The 16,221-nt window shown below is 38.5% G+C and overlaps 1 protein-coding gene across 4 annotated transcripts in view; it reads left to right on the top strand.

Annotated features, from left to right (window-relative positions):
* TEK (TEK receptor tyrosine kinase) overlaps positions 1-16,221 on the top strand; it is a 99,107-nt gene that overhangs the window by 23,879 nt on the left and 59,007 nt on the right. The gene's annotated exons all lie outside the window — the stretch shown is intronic.

Raw genomic sequence — 16,221 nt, forward strand, 5'->3', positions numbered from 1 at the left:
CCAGCCCCTTTTATGAGGTTCTTACCTAGAGCAGCAGTGATCTGTTCCAGTGCTGGAAGAAAACCTACATGTTACATTTGTGGATTAATGATGTATTTCTACATTACCTTTTATGGAGGAGTTAAAGATTGTCAAGAGAAATTTTGTCTATATACAATTTTACCTTACGTACTGATCTTATTAACTGTGTTACTCCATGGTGTACTCAATTTTGTTAAATACTATTCGGATGATTGGGGGGAAAATGAAGCTGAATTCCTTGTTTTATGGTATAGAGTTATATAATTGTATGTTTGATTTTTAGTCTACTCCATCAGTCAAAATTTGAGAGAGATGTGATGCTGTCTCCCAAAACTACTGCACTTTACTCATATTCTTTTTGCTTTTACCTATTTTTCTTTATATATTTGATTCTGTATGATTTAGAGCATAACAGTTCATAACCACTACGTTTTCATTGTGGACATTATTTTCTATCAACCTAAAAGAGACATTGTTCCATTTCATGCCTTGTATCTTGAATTTTCCTTTGTCTGAAACTAATATTATTACCTTTGTTTTCTTTTTTATTTTTTATTCTTGCCATTTCTTGATAAATTCTTTGCCCATCTCTTTGTTGTTAAGATTGTGTAATTTTAAGAGTCTCCTATAATAAGCATCATCTAGGAATATTTAATTTTTCTGAGAGTATTTGTCTATAGGTGATTGTAAACAATTACCTTTAAATCATAATATGTTCAATCTTGATTTCTGACATCCTGTTTTATGTTTCTGTCTTTTATACTTCCCTGATGTTTCCTTTTAGGTTTTTTTTTTTTTTTTCTGTTCTTTGCTTATTTGACTTACATTTTGTTTACATTTATCTTCTCTAGTCATTTTGATACATACATCCTGTTTTTTTTTTATTAGTGGTAACTCTAAAGTGTCAAAAACCTTCCTTAACCTATACTTCTCTATTTAAAATAGTAAATAGTGAAACCACATCTTGAACATCCACATGTCAATGAGGAACTCAGCACTTCTGAACTTTCTCTAGTCATTTTGATATATACATCCTGTTTTTTTTTTTTTAGTGGTAACTAAAGTTTCTCAAAAACCTTCCTTAACCTATAGTTTTCTATTTAAAATAGTAAATAGTGAAACCACATCTTGAACATCCATATGTCAATGAGGAACTCAGCACTTTTGAACTTTTCCTTTCCTCTCCTTTCTAAATCTTTGCTTACTTAATATGGAATTTGAAATCAAGTTACACATTTTCAATTTTAAGAGATACTTGTGACGGGCACTGAGGGGGGGCACTTGATGGTATGAGCACTGAGTGTTATTCTATATGTTGGCAAATTGAACACCAATAAAAAATAAATTTATAAAAAAATAAAATTATAAGAATCCATTAAACAAACAAACAAACAAACAAACAAAAAAGACCAATTCAACCCAAACCGGGATTATAAATATTTAAACTGTTAAGCTTCTTTTAAAACATTGCAATGATCAATTTTTTCTTGTTTAAAGGAAATCCATTTGAGAAGCAAGGATTGTTTATATGAGTGATGGTATTAAAAAACTAATAAAATACTAAGGCACACACAAAAAATAAAAGTATCTTAATAATAAGAACAAATATATTTTTCAGTCCAATTTTATTGGCCTTTGTGGTTATTAGATGCTGATAATAGGCTGATCACTGTAGCTACAATTCTTTATTTCTTTCCTCTAGTGGAAAGTTAAGAGAGGCTACACTGAAGGTTCAAGTCAAATGACACTTTAAATCTGAGATCCCCAGCCCAAATGTATATTGATAGATGAATGGATAAAGAGGTGGTATATATGTACAATGGAATATTACTCAATCATCAAAAGGAATTAAATCTTGCCATTTGCAACAACATAGATGGAGCTAGAGTGTATTCTGCTAAGCAAAATGAGTCAGAGAAAGACAAATACCATATGATTTCACTCATGTGGAATTTAAGAAACAAAACAAATAAGCATAGGAGAAAAGAAAGAAACCAAGAAACAGACTCTTAAAAAAAAAAGATTTACCTATTTATTTTAGAGAGAAGGAGAGAGAGAAAGGGAGAGAGAGAAAGACATGAGCAGGGGAGGGGAGAGGGAGAGAATCTCAAGCAGACTCTCTGCTGAGCACAGAGCCCATTATGGGGGTTAATCTCTTGACTCTACGAGCATGACCTGAGCCAAAACCAAGAGTTGAATGCTTAACCAACTGAACCACCCAGGCCCCCCAAATAGATTCTTAAGTATAGAGAACAAACTGATGGTTCCCAGAAGGGAAGTGGGTGGGAGGATGGGGGAAAATAGGTGATAAGGATTAAAGAGTACACCTACCATCATGAAAAACATAAAATAATTAAAACAAAAATAAATCTGAGATCCAGACTTCAGTATTAAGAGAATCTATTTCTATTTCATGATGTTAATTATCTATAACTTCACATGAATTTTCAATTATGGCAGTCTGCACATCTGAACTTTATTTCTTGAAATGAGCAAGATGGAAGACAAATTGTTATTACCATTGAGATTTGAGCTGAGTCTCAGGAGGGATTGGACTTGAGCAGATAAATATAGGTAAGGAAGGGCATCCTTAGCAGAAGGAACACTGTCAGCAGTGGCCAGAGAGGAAAGGCTGCAGAACCTGGAGCTACAAAGACCAATGGTACTTTAATTCTGCAGTAGTTCAAGTGAAGAAGAATGAAGGCGTGGAAAGAGTTGAATGTGAGGGACAGAGCAGAGCTAGAATGCACAGAACATGGTGATTGGCTATAAACAGTGAGGGAAAGAAAGTTGTCAACAAGAACACAGAGTTTTTAGGCATCTGTGTTAGGAAAGAGGAGGCTTAAGAGAGGGAAGGTAAAGGCAAGAAAAGATGCTGAGTTCATTGTAGTCCTATTACATTTGAGATGCCTATCTAGTCTAGATGTCCATAGGCATTTTCATAACCTGTGTTTGTAGCTGGGGAGAGGTTAGAACTGGAGACCCAGATTTGGAACAAGTGATAACTGAAGCCTTGGGAGTCGATGAGATCACTATGAACACGGAAATAGGGTCTTCCGTAGCAGCGGTCAGGCCATAATCTCTGGGCTAAGGCCACAGCCACTTGCTGAGTTTTGGCAAGGAGGGTGAATGGGAAATGAGATCCAGGGGAAACCTGCTATTTTGGATTCTCAGTGTTACACACAGAGTACTCCCATACCTCTGCTGGGGTGACTGAGTACTAAGGTATATGGCTACCGAAGCAGTACACAGAGAGAACTTCTTGGGCCAAAATATTAATTCTGTTACAGGTGTTTTACATTTAAGATCTCATGACCTCACTTGGTTCTTCTCAATCACTTTCCTCACCAGTGATAGATTGAGATGTAAATGACTGATAGGGTTGTGAGAATTATGTAAAACAATGCATTTAAAGTTCTGAATGACAGTAAGTACTTGATAAGTGGAAGCTATTGTATTACTAACAATTTTAGTTTACGTGTAATTGACACAATGCTATCGAAACACAGAACTAGCAAATACTTGTTAATACTGATTTGCAAATGGTGCTACTTAAACAAATATCTGTAGGGAGGTGCCTGAGGGACTGCTTCAAGGTTGGGGGAGTAGGTACAATGCTGGGCTCTGATCTCCCTGCCAAGCCACAGGAAGCATGGTTTTATCTGTTTTGGTTATCAGACATTAGCACAAAATTGTGTTTACATAATGGACTTGACTGAAAAATGAGCGTTGTTTGAAATGAGCATAGACCTGAGGGCACAAGTGGTAGGAACAGCTACAGAACCCAGACAGAGTCAGATGGGACTATCTACCAGAACTGTGGCTTCTGTAGATGGCTCAGCACAAGGGGAACTGGGAAAACACCACACACTCCTTCCACCCTCCTGTCTCCTTCTGGGTCTCCCTACTAGCTGAACCCAGTGGAACACAGGTGGCCTCCATGGACCCAGAGCTGGGTGGAGGAGGTAGGAGAGTGGCTGGTGAGGGGCACATCTTGTCAAAATAGAACTGAGGAACAGCCTGGCCCTAGTGGGTGAGACTCCTACACTATGCTCTTTGAATTTGTGTATTACATTTGACTTAAAAATGGACCTATCAAAAAAAAAAAAAAAATGGACCTATCTATGCCCAGAGTATGTGACTCAAACATTTAATGGAATTGCTTCTCTGGCTTTCATGGTTTGGGATGGCTTTCCCTCAAGTGACTGCACAGACAGCCTCTGTCTCCTTGCTGCCAAAACAGTCTAAGTACATCCCACATTGTCTAATTGGGAAGATAAAGGAATCGTTCTCCTAAACCATTACACTGATAAACTGCCCAGCAGCTGTGATATATAGGATCACAGCTTCTCATACTGCCATATCTATTTGGCACCACATCTGTGCAGTCCCTAAAACATAGCCCCTGCCCTGTGGCACCTGGGAGGCTCCCCAGGCTATATGAGAGCATTAGCCAAGCCTCAAAGGCTAAGCAAGAATTAGCTGGTTGAATGTGGACATAAAAGCACTGGAGGAGGGTGAAACAGGCACAGAGTATAGCTCATGAGAAGAGATTCCAAAGATTAGCCCTCAAGAAGAGCTGCTGACGTGTTTAAAATGACGTCATTGTCACTGGAATAAATGTGGGGCCTGGCATGGGTCCGAAGGGACTACATTAACTGTGATACCCAGGGTTCCTCAAGAACCTTCTCTTAAGGGAGGACACACAGACTAGCACCTCTTGAGACATTCAGGCCTGCAGTTTGATAGAGGAAAACTGACAAGTTTAGTTGCTGTTCTACCTGGCAAATGTGTCTGTAATTTACTAATGCAAAAGATTTTTTTAAAATAGAGGGAAGGGGATGTGACCAGACAAGTTGCTTTACTTCCAGAAATAGGTGACTTCCATTCACAGAAATAATTCGCATAAGGCCCAGGAGACAGCAGATTTCAGAATTGTCGTAAAGGAATTTCTAAACTAAACGATAGAGGTGAGAGGGTCCCTGAGCCCTCTTCTACTATGAGTTAAGATCATAACCCCTTGGTGAGCCAGAGGGAGCGATGCTTCAGACAGCAGAGCTTCTGTCCTGTTTAAGAGTAAAGAGAAGCAAAGTATGGGAACTGTATTTTCAGTGGACAATGCACAGACCCATTTTTAAAGACAATGAATAAAATGTCAGAGATGGTTTTCTGGCCCAGGCACATATATATGGTGGTGGGGAGGGCAGCAGCCATCAGGTTAGGTGAGTGGTTTCCCTGAGGGGTCAGTTAGCAAAGGCCCAGAGATCCTTTGCTATGGCTTAGAGCTTATGTTACCTTCAAGCGCCCCCACCCCCAAGGCTGCCACCATGTCACCAAGCTGGTTGTGAGATGGCTTTTCTAGAATCACTTGCATGTGCAGAGAATTGGCTTCCTGTTACGGTCAGTCCCATAAGAAGGGGAACAAGAATCAAAGTACTTTTGAAGGAAACAAAGGGAATCTTCATTAGCTCAGGATCGGCCTGTTTCCTGCTCCTGGGGTTTAAAGTGTGTGGGAGGGTAGGCACACAGCAGGACACAAAGCCATTAGTAGTTCTTCCTCCTTAAGTGCCTTAGTTCCAAGATGACTTAAAAAAAAAAAACACCAAAAATCAACCTTCCGGTGAGGCTAACACAGACCATGGTTTGATACAGATTCACGTGGTCAAGCTGGCTTTGTGCCAGGCTCCTGCACATAGTACTTGACACAGAAGTCAGTGATTTAGATGTTTTTCTCCCATTTTACAATTGAATAAAATGAGACAAAATTTCAAGACCAAAGCTTTTAACTACTCCACTATCCTATTGATTGTGCTAGGTAATTAGTAATTCACAAAATAATCACCTGGATTTAAGATGTATTACTTTCATTTACAATTCTTCCTTCAACTTAAACATATTAAGAATATACATGGTCTGTCAAACATAGTGCTTGATGCTGGAGAGTTGATGATGAACAAAAAGTAGTTCTTGAGGGAGCTCACGGTCTAAGGATGGAAACAGACATGTCCGTTATTTATTAGAACACCACCATTGAATTGATTGTGTGCTTTTCTGTAAATAAAAATATTTTAAAGTTACAAAAGAAATACAACAGTACGTACGTGAAGCAGTAAGTGAACATCTATCTTCTTCCTCACCCCGCCCTTGATTTCTAAGCCTGGCAATTTCATTATCCAGAGTACTACTGTTATTAAATTGGTGTATGAGTTCTAGGCTTTTCTCTCTGTTTGGCAAAAATGAGATCATACATATTGTTCTGTGTCTTTTCTTTTTTCCTTCTCTTTATTTTTATTTATTACATCTTGTTTTCTTAAAGTATCAGAGACAGAACGCCATGCAAATTTCTAATCTTCCATTATATGTAAGAACCATCATGTATTTAGCCATGCTCCTGTTCATGAATTTTGTGTTGTTTCCAACTTGTGGCCATAGACTGTGATGAAGATCTGTGCACCAGGCAATCTCTTTGCATATTTTTACCAGTAATTATGGAAGATACATTTTTATTATAATTTTAAAAATTAATATACAGTATAATTGACTCTGTACAGTCCTATGAGTTTTAATGTTTTAGAGATTTGTGCACCTGCCACCACAATCAGAATACAGAACCATCCATCACCCCAGAAGGCTTACTGTATTGCCCTTGTGGAGTCACATCTCTCCATCTTCTAGTCCCTGGCAACCACTCATCTGCTCTTCATCCTTAAAAGACTTCTTTTCGAAAATGTCATATAAATGCAATCATACAGCATGTAGCCTGCTGATGCTGCGTTATTTTACTCAGGATAATGCCATTTTGTTGCAAGTATCAGCAGTTTGGTCTTTGTGTTGTTGAGTAGTATTCCTTTGTATGGATGTTGATGCATTTATGTACTAAGGGTCATTTGGATATTTCCAGTTTTGAGTGATTATAAATAAATGGAAGTGCTATAAACAGTCTTTGCATAAACAAAAGTCTTCGTTTCTCTAGGGTAAATACCGGGAGTAGCATTGCTGGGTGATATGATAAATGTAAGTTTGACTTTGTAAAAAAAAAAAATGTTGAAGCATTTTCACAGCAATCGACCCATTCATTTTACGTGACAACCAGTGACAAAATGAGAGGTACAGTTGTTGTGCATTCCAGCCAGCACTTAGTGTAGGTTGTTTTGTTTTTAGCCATTCTAATAGGTGTATAGTAGTATCTCATCATAGCCTTTTTAAAAAAGATTTTATTTATTTATTCATGAGAGACACAGAGACCCCGGCAGAGGGAGAAGCAGGCTCCCTATGGGGGAGCTCAGTGAGGGACTCCATCCCAGGACCCCAGGATCACGACCTGAGCAGAAGGCTAATGCTTAATCACTGAGCCACCCAGGCATCCTGCTCATCATAGTTTTAATTAGCATTTCCCTGATGGCTAATGCAATGGGACATCTTTCTGTATGCTTTTTTGCCATCCATATGTCTTCTTTGGTGAAATGTCTCAAGTGCTTTGCTCATTGAAAAAAATGAATTGTTTTCTGACTGTTAAATTTTGAGAATTTTTTTAATACCTTCTAGACACAAGTTGTTTGTCAGATATGTGATTTGCGAATATCCTCTCCCAGTCTGTAGTTTGTCTTCTTATTTTAACGCTGTTGTTTACAGACCAAAGTTTTATTTATTTTTCTTTTTTTTTTAGACCAAAGTTTTAAATGTTGATAAAATCTAATTTGTCTGTTTTTGTCCTTATGGATCACACTTTTGGTGCCATAGCTAACAACTCACAGCCTAACCCTAACATTATGAAGATTTTTCTTCCATATCCCCAACTTTTTATGTTTTTACATTTTATAGGTTTCCTTTTCAGTAAATTTTTGTTTTAAGGTTGGAGGGTTTTGTTCAGGGTTCAGTTATTTTTGCATATTCGTATCCAATTGTTCCAGTACTGTTTCTTGAAAAGACCAGACTCTTGTCACTGAATTGTTGAAAGATACATTTTTTATGTGAAATGATGTTAATAGGAGTATAGTATAATTGCTAATGAGTTTTGAAGCCAGGAGGCTTAAATTTGAATCTCAGTTCTACCACTAATTACCTGTGTGACAATGACCAAGTACTTAACCTACTTTTGCTTTAGTTTCCTTTTCTGTAAAACAAAGATAGTTACAGTGCCTACTCTATAAGGTTGCTATGATGATTATTATATGTAAAACACTTGAAGCAGCACCTGACATATAGTAAGTGATGAATTAGGGTTAGCTTTTATGTAACTTTATAATTACTGTAGATATTGCGAGCATGTCCTGCAGACCAGGGCACTGAGGAGTCAAAGAATTTTGCTTAATTCCGTCTGGGGGGATATAGATACTTGATTGTAGAAGTAGATATACACTGCTTTGGATAGCATGAGGGCAGAGGGGAACTTGGCAGGTGATTGAATCAGGAAAAGAGCCCAGAAAGAATAGGTGGCCTGGCACCAAATGTGGATTCCTCTCACACCCAATACATTTCCAGATACCAAAAGAGCATGGTCCAATTAGACAGTAGTCTTCTCTTGGGGTGACCTGGACAGGAAAGATTGTAAGGTGGCATTGCAAAGCTTGGGGGAATTTGAAAGGCAGGCAAACTTCATTTCTGGGGGTTCCCAATTTCTCTGTCCTGTACCCTTTCCAGATTTTTGGCTGCCTCTCCTCAATGTCCTTCTTCCCTTGTCCCAGTTTCTACTAAGCTCCAGGATTCTCTAGGTCCATCCTGCCAGATTTATAAACATCCCAAATTCCCTCACATTAAAGATCTGTCCATTTACACTCCTATCCCTTCTGACAGAAAGGGCCCTGGAGAGACTCAGCACTTGAGGACCGCTTTACCATTGCCTTTCATGTGACCACCAACCAGTGTCTTTTCTATAGGCCTCAGTTTACCCTTTATGCATTGTGAGGCTTGCACCAGGCAAACTCTCAAGTCCCCTTCAGTTTAAACAAGCCTTGATTTGATGGTATCATCCATGCTACCTCCACCTCCACCTTATGGAACAAGTTTGTAAGTAAGTGTACATGCTTGATAATTTAGTGAAGTCTCACTGTGCCCTGGAAATAATAAATTTCCTGCCAACTGATTGATGTTAATTCTAACTAGAATATGTCTTACTTATTCTAGATGGAAAATTTCTGGTGTTCTAAGGTGGAGAGAGGATGCCACTTCCTCTGGGAGACAGACAAGAACCCTATTTGGCTGATAGATGGGGATGGGAAACAGGCATGCCCTTTGGGCATACTGGTTTGGCACAGCTCCTGGGTGAGAACAGTTTGTTGTTAGAGAGGCACAGCCTAGTCACATCAAGGATGTCCTTGTCTAACTCCAAACTCCCAATTAAACAATAAAAAAAGTTAGCAACTTCCTTTAGTTATTTCCAGTCTTGTGCGTTTTGGTATCTTCTCGTTAATTGCCCAATGCCTTCTTGGAAGGGACCTTGAGAATAATGTTATTGCTCAGAGGCTTACTACATACATAAAAGGATCATGGAGGACAAAAGGAGATTAAAGTGTTGGAAGCATGCCTGGGAACTGGATATCTTTGGAGGAGGTAAGAAAGCAGAGAAGATACTAAAAATACTTTAACATGGACTGATAGAAATGGCTCTAGTAGTTCTTAAGATCCAATAAAAAGAAACTAATGCCAACTTTAGGATAGATTTAAGAAAGAATATTCTAGAAGTGAATCCTATTGAGCACTTACTCATTCTTAAAACCCTGCTTCTTAGTTACTCTTTTGGGGAAAACTGTTCTGTCTTCTCATAACCCTTTTGCTTTACCTAAGTAAGCCCAACTCTCCTTCAGGCTAAATGGCCCTTCCTGAGGGAGCTTTACCTGATTTCACAAATCCTCCTCCAACTTCAGCCAAGTCTGATTAAGTTTGCCATTATGCTACCCCCCCCCCCCCAGTAACTTGTACTTCTTTCTCATAGTATTTATCATGGTTCCAGTGTTGTATTTATTTATGTGCTTAGTTTCCCACCTCTGTCTTTCACGTTTGCCTGTAAACTACGTGAGGGTTGAGATCACTGTTTTATTCATTGACGTATCTCCACGATGGAGAACAAAATCCCTGACACTCAGGAAATTTGTTTAATAGATATGGACATGTAAATATCTTCGTGAGAGGTTTTTAAACTATAGATAGTTTTCCTTTTCTGGACAGCATAAAAAAAACATTAACTAAAACCCAAATGATTCCACCAAAAATCCAGGATAGCTTGGGGGTTGTCTTGGCTTCTTTGGCTCTTTGCCAATCCCCTCATTCCAGAAATGCTTTGGCTAAGTTGGTGTTTGTTGACATTTTAAATATTTGGAAGTTTAAGATCTCTACTGCTGTTACAAAGGTGAGACATCCAAGAACACCTTGGAAAGGTTTTAAATATGGTTAATAGTAAACTTCCAAGAAATCATTCAGACAGTTGTTCTGAAGACATGATATCTTACTCCAAACACGTATCAGTGAAACTTTACCAATACTACAATCTAAGGTGATAAGAAGCATACAGAAATGCCCTCGGTATGCAATAATTTAACCTGCTTTTTCTGTTTAGCCTGCCAGCGCTTTGAAGATCAGGGAGCTGGGTTATCAGAACTTCACTATCTGCAGCAGTCCTGAGCTCGAATGTGGGAAGAGAGGGACAGCAGGCTAATTGGAATAAGCATGTTGTATTGCATTGGAATGTATTTTCACTGATAATCATAGTTAGCCTCTCATTTTTTTTCATTTGTAAAAAGAAAAGTAGTTTAAAGTGATGATCTTTGAAGTTTTATATGTTTTTATTTAAGCAAAATCATTTTTTTTTCTAAATGAAGGCTCATGTGAAGTGTAAATGTAAAAAACAGATAAAAATTGAATGGCTTCTTGAGAGCATGTATGTATTAATTTCATCTCCACCAGTCTCAGAAACTTCTGGTTTTTGTTTGTTTGTTTTTACGTATATCTTTTTATTGGAATTCGATTTGCCAACATATAGCATAACACCCAGTGCTTATCCCGTCAAGTGCCCCCCTTAGTGCCCGTCACCCAGTTACCCTATCCCCCCACTTTCCTCCCCTTCCACTACCCCTTGTTCGTTTCCCAGAGTTAAGAGTCTCTCATGTTCAGAAACTTCTGGAGCAACATTTTAGAAAATGAGAAATAGGGACACCTGGGTGGCTCAGCAGTTGAGCGTCTGCCTTCAGCCAGGGCATGATCCCAGGGCCCGGGATCCAGTCTCGCATCGGGCCCCCTGCTTCTCCCTCTGCCTATATCTCTGCCTCTCTCTCTCTCTCCCTGTGTCTCTCATGAATAAATAAATCTTTAAAAAAAAAAAAAAAGAAAATGAGAATTACTTGAAATATAGTTTGAAAAAATGGCTTGGTCTCTAATTTCTAAATCAAGTTTTGTTATATGAGTGTTGATTTAGGTCTACAATCTTTCTATAATAATTTTTTAAATGTTTTTATTTTTGAAAACAAATTTTAAAGATTTTTTTTTTCCTGAGAGAGACAGAGACAAAGACATAGGTAGAGGGAGAAGCAGGCTCCCCGTGGAGAGCTTGACATGAGACTCAATCCTAGGACCCTGGGATCATGACCTGAGCCAAAGGCAGATGCTCAACCACTGAGCTAGCCAGGTGCCCCTTTATTTTTCAAATTTTAATTACAGCGTAGTTAGCATACAGTGTTATATTAATTTCAGGTGTACAATATAGTGATTCAGCAATTCCATATATTGCTCAGTGTGCATCAAGATAAGTGTACTCTTAGGACATCTGGGTGGCTCAGTGCCACCCAGATTAAGCTTCTGACTCTTGATTTCAGCTCAGGTCATGATCTCAGAGTTGTGAGATTGAGCCTGGTGCCAGGTTGTGCACTCTGCAAGGAGTCTGCTTCACATCCTCTCTCTCCCTCTCCCTCTGCCACTCCTCCTGCTCCCACATCCTCTTTCTCCCTTTCTCTCAAATAAATAAATAAATCTTAAAAAAAAAAAATCCCCTTTACACTATTTCACCCATCCCCCCCCACCTACCTCCCCTCTGGTAACAACCTGTTTGTTCCCTATAGTGAAGAGACAGTTTTTTGGATTGTCTTTTCCCCTCCCCCACCTTTATTCATTTGTTTTGTTTCTTAAATTCCACATAGAGTGAAACCATATGATATTTGTCTTTCTCTGACTGGCTTATTTACTTAGCACAATACTCTATCTCCATCCACGTTGTTGTAAATGGCAAGATTTCATTCTTTTTTGTGACTATTATTTTATATATATATGGTGCTTCTATAATTGGGCTATTGTAAATAATTCTGCTATAAACATCAAAGTGCATGTATTCCTTTAAATTTGTGCTTTGGTGTTCTTAGCATAAATACCCAGTAGTGCAATTATTGAATCAGGATAGTTCTTTTTTAAATTAATAACCTCTGTATTGTCTTCCACAATGACTACACCAGTTTGCATTCCCACCAGCAATGCACAAGTGTTCCTTTTTTCCATATTCTCACCAACACTTGTTGTTTCTTGAGTTTTTGATTTTAGCCATTCTGACAGGTGTAAGGTAGTATCTCATAGTGGTTTTGCTTTGCATTTCCCTGATGATGAGTGATATTGAGCATTTTTTCACACGTCTGTTGGCTATCTGGATGTCTTCTTTGGAGAAATGTCTGTTTATGTCTTCTGCCCACTTTTAAATTGGATTATTATTATTATTGGTGTTGAATTTTAGAAGTTCTTGGTATACATTTGGATACTAACTCTTTTTGGATATGTCATTTGCAAATATCTCCTCGCATTCAGTAGATTGTCTCTTAGTTTGTTGGTTGTTTGCATTGTTGTGGAGAGCTTTTTATTTTAATATAGTCCCAATAGTTTACTTTTGCTTTTGTTTCCCTTGCTCCAGCAGACATATCTAAAAAGTTGCTATTACGGCTAACATCAGGGAAATTACTGCCTATGCTCTCTTCTTGGATTTTTATCCAAGGTCTCACATTTTAGGTCCTTAATTCATTTTGAATTTCTTTTTGTGTATGGTGTAAGAAAGTGGTTCAGTTTCATTCATGAATATAGCTGTCCAGTTTTCCCAACACTATTTGTTTAAGAGACTTTTTCCCATTGTATATTCTTATTTCCTTTGTTGAAGATTAATTGACATTAATTGACCATATAATTGTGGGTTTATTTCTGGGCTTTCTGTTCTGTTTCATTGATTTATATGTCTATTTTTCCATGACTATTTTTGTTTGCTTGTTTCAAGTTTGTATTTAAATTCTAGTTAGTTAACATATAGAGTGATACTGGTTTCGGGAGTAGAATTTAGTGGTTCATCACTTAACATAACACTTAACATCCAGTGCTGATCACAAGTGGTCTCCCCCCACTTTCTTTTTTTAATTTAACAGTTTCTTTAAATTAAATTCAATTTGCTAACATGTAGTATAACACACAGTGCTCATCATATCATGTACCCTCTTTAATGCCCGTCACCCATTTACCCCAAACCCCACCCACTTACCTTCCATTAACCCTCAGTTTATCCTCTATAGTTAAGAGTCTCTTATAGTTTGCTTCCCTTTTTTCCCCTTCCCCTACATTCATCTGTTTTGTTTCTTAAATTCCACATATGAGTGAAATCATATGGTATTTGTCTTTCTCTAACTAATTTTGCTTAGCATAGTACAATCTAGCTACGTCTATGATTATTTTTAAAGAAAAGTATTTTTGTCTTAATGAGTCATTTTTCAGAGAAATATTGAATATAAGAAAATATAAATTCAATAAACATTTTGAGTGTACCACAATGCCATTTAATAATGTTACTATGAAAGATTAGATAACAAATAACAGAGTGAACAAAACGTTTTAGGATATTATGCTTCAACTGTGATGGACAATCATTTGTTAATTTGGCAAATGCCTTGTGATGGGAAAGCATTTCCTTACAAATAAGACACAGTTTAGGCAAATATTGAGAAGTGTTTGCCAAGTCTTTGCTAAGGAAAAATAGTACCAATCCCAAAGCATAAAAGATGTATGAAACTCAATATGCATCTTCCTTACTCATATAGCAAATTTAGTCTTATAATGAACTAGCTACTGGATTTAACTGGAGTCCTTCAGATCATGCTTGAGACAGAATAACCCCACACCAGTTCCCAGTGGGACTTAAAGAAGACAGCACTATAATGTAGGAAAAGGTGTTAGACACAGGAACTGATATTGGTGTGAGCCCAGATGAGAGGTCTGTCTTCTGGCAGTTTTTCTGAGGAAAACATCCCCAGTAGCAGATTCCTCTCTGGCACCAGCTATGCAACTGCAGCCATACCTTTCACAGTGTCAGTGGCTGAACTCTTCCTTAAAAAAAAAAAAAAAAAGATTTTATTTATTTATTCATGAGAAACACTGAGAGGAGAGAGAGGCAGAGACACAGGTGGAGGGAGAAGCAGGCTCCCTGCAGGGAACCTGAGTGGGACTCTATCCCGGGTCTCCAGGATCACGCCCTGGGCCGAAGGTGGTGCTAAACCACTGAACCCCCCCCCCCCCCCCCGCTGCCTGGCTGAACTCTTTTTTTTTTTTTTTTTTTAATTTTTATTTATGATAGTCACAGAGAGAGAGAGAGAGAGAGGCAGAGACACAGGCAGAGGGAGAAGCAGGCTCCATGCACCGGGAGCCCGACGTGGGATTCGATCCCGGGTCTCCAGGATCGCGCCCTGGGCCAAAGGCAGGCGCCAAACCGCTGCGCCACCCAGGGATCCCATGGCTGAACTCTTTCAAGAAGGGACAGCCACATCTATAGCCATTGCATTAGGCCCTCCGCTCCTTTAGTCTCTTTGAAAGGCAATGTGTAGCTATCCTTCTCCCTGTTTTCAAAGGTTTTTGTGGGGATCTTTTTGTTTGTTTGTTTGTTTACCCCATGTTTTCCCCCCAGCATTGTGGAATGGTATCACATTCCCTATTGGTCCAAAGATCCAGAATTTCCTTAGGCATATACAGACAAGTACAAATACATACTCTTGCTTTAGGAAAACTAGGTAGATGATTTTTAAGAGGCATCCCAGGAATCTGATAGGTATTTCTTCTCATCTCCAAAGCTCACATACAAAATCTTTCTAATACTTCATTGTAAATGGCATTACATAGGACAGACAACTCACTGATGGGAGAGAGTTCCCTGTAGCAGGCATGCTGAGTAAGGGAAGGAAAGTATAGTCAAATCTGGACCCTCGGAAGTATACGATTTCCCTTTCTGTCATTAAAAGTAAAGGGAGAGAACTGGGAGGAACAAAAGGAGAAAGAAACCAGATCCATACGCAGAAACAATTTACAAATGAAGTGTGTCTGTCTTCAAATCAACTGCTTTTCCTATTATTTCCTAAAGTCATTAAATAAACCACATCCAGTGCCAGTATAATTCAGTGAGTTCAGAGCAGATCCCTTGGTTTTGGCAAGTCACTCAACTGGTCCTAGAAATGAGGCTGGATTGAACTGGAGCTGAAAGAATTACAGTGTTTCCTTCCTCTGATGACTCTTTCTGGGAACATGCCTGGAATGAGTGAGTGCGGGAGACTAGGTGGTGTTCACTCAGAGGCACAGCTGGATATACATGTGGAAGGGGAGTTGGACTCCAGTGTTATTTTTGGAGGCTGTAATTCCATGGCTAGATTTCCTAGTTTATTTCTCTCTTACAACATTTTTCTTATCCCAACCCCTGTCTGTTCTCTAGAGATCTTAGTTACCACTGAGGCTTGAAACAAGATAGATGCTTCAGGATCAGGTTTGGAAACCGATTCAAGGCAAGATTTTTCTCTCTCAATCTTATGTATTGAGTTTACATTCCCATTTACATTGACTTGACTTTGACATTCTTCTTAATTAACTGGATAGAAACCTAACTCCTAATAGATCATTCTCAAAACATCACGGCACACATCCAACACTGGCAGTTGCCTTTAAAAAAAATGTACGAGGACTTCATGGCAGGCATAATGCTTGACTCAAAAAAGATATGGTAAATGAATACCAGTCAATCCTAAATACTCAGCAACCAACGAGCACCTTTCTATGACATTTTATAAAGACCATAACATTTATTTTTTTTTTCCTTTTTAAACTCAGCAATTCTCAGAACAGCCTTCTAAATATGGCAAGGAGTTCAGTTTAGATTCAGAAGAACACTTTCACTTTTAACCTCATTATTCTAGAAGTGGGAATGGTAAACTTGAA

The sequence above is a fragment of the Canis lupus genome, chromosome 10, assembly GCF_048164855.1.
Source record: "Canis lupus baileyi chromosome 10, mCanLup2.hap1, whole genome shotgun sequence".
NCBI lineage: Eukaryota > Metazoa > Chordata > Mammalia > Carnivora > Canidae > Canis > Canis lupus.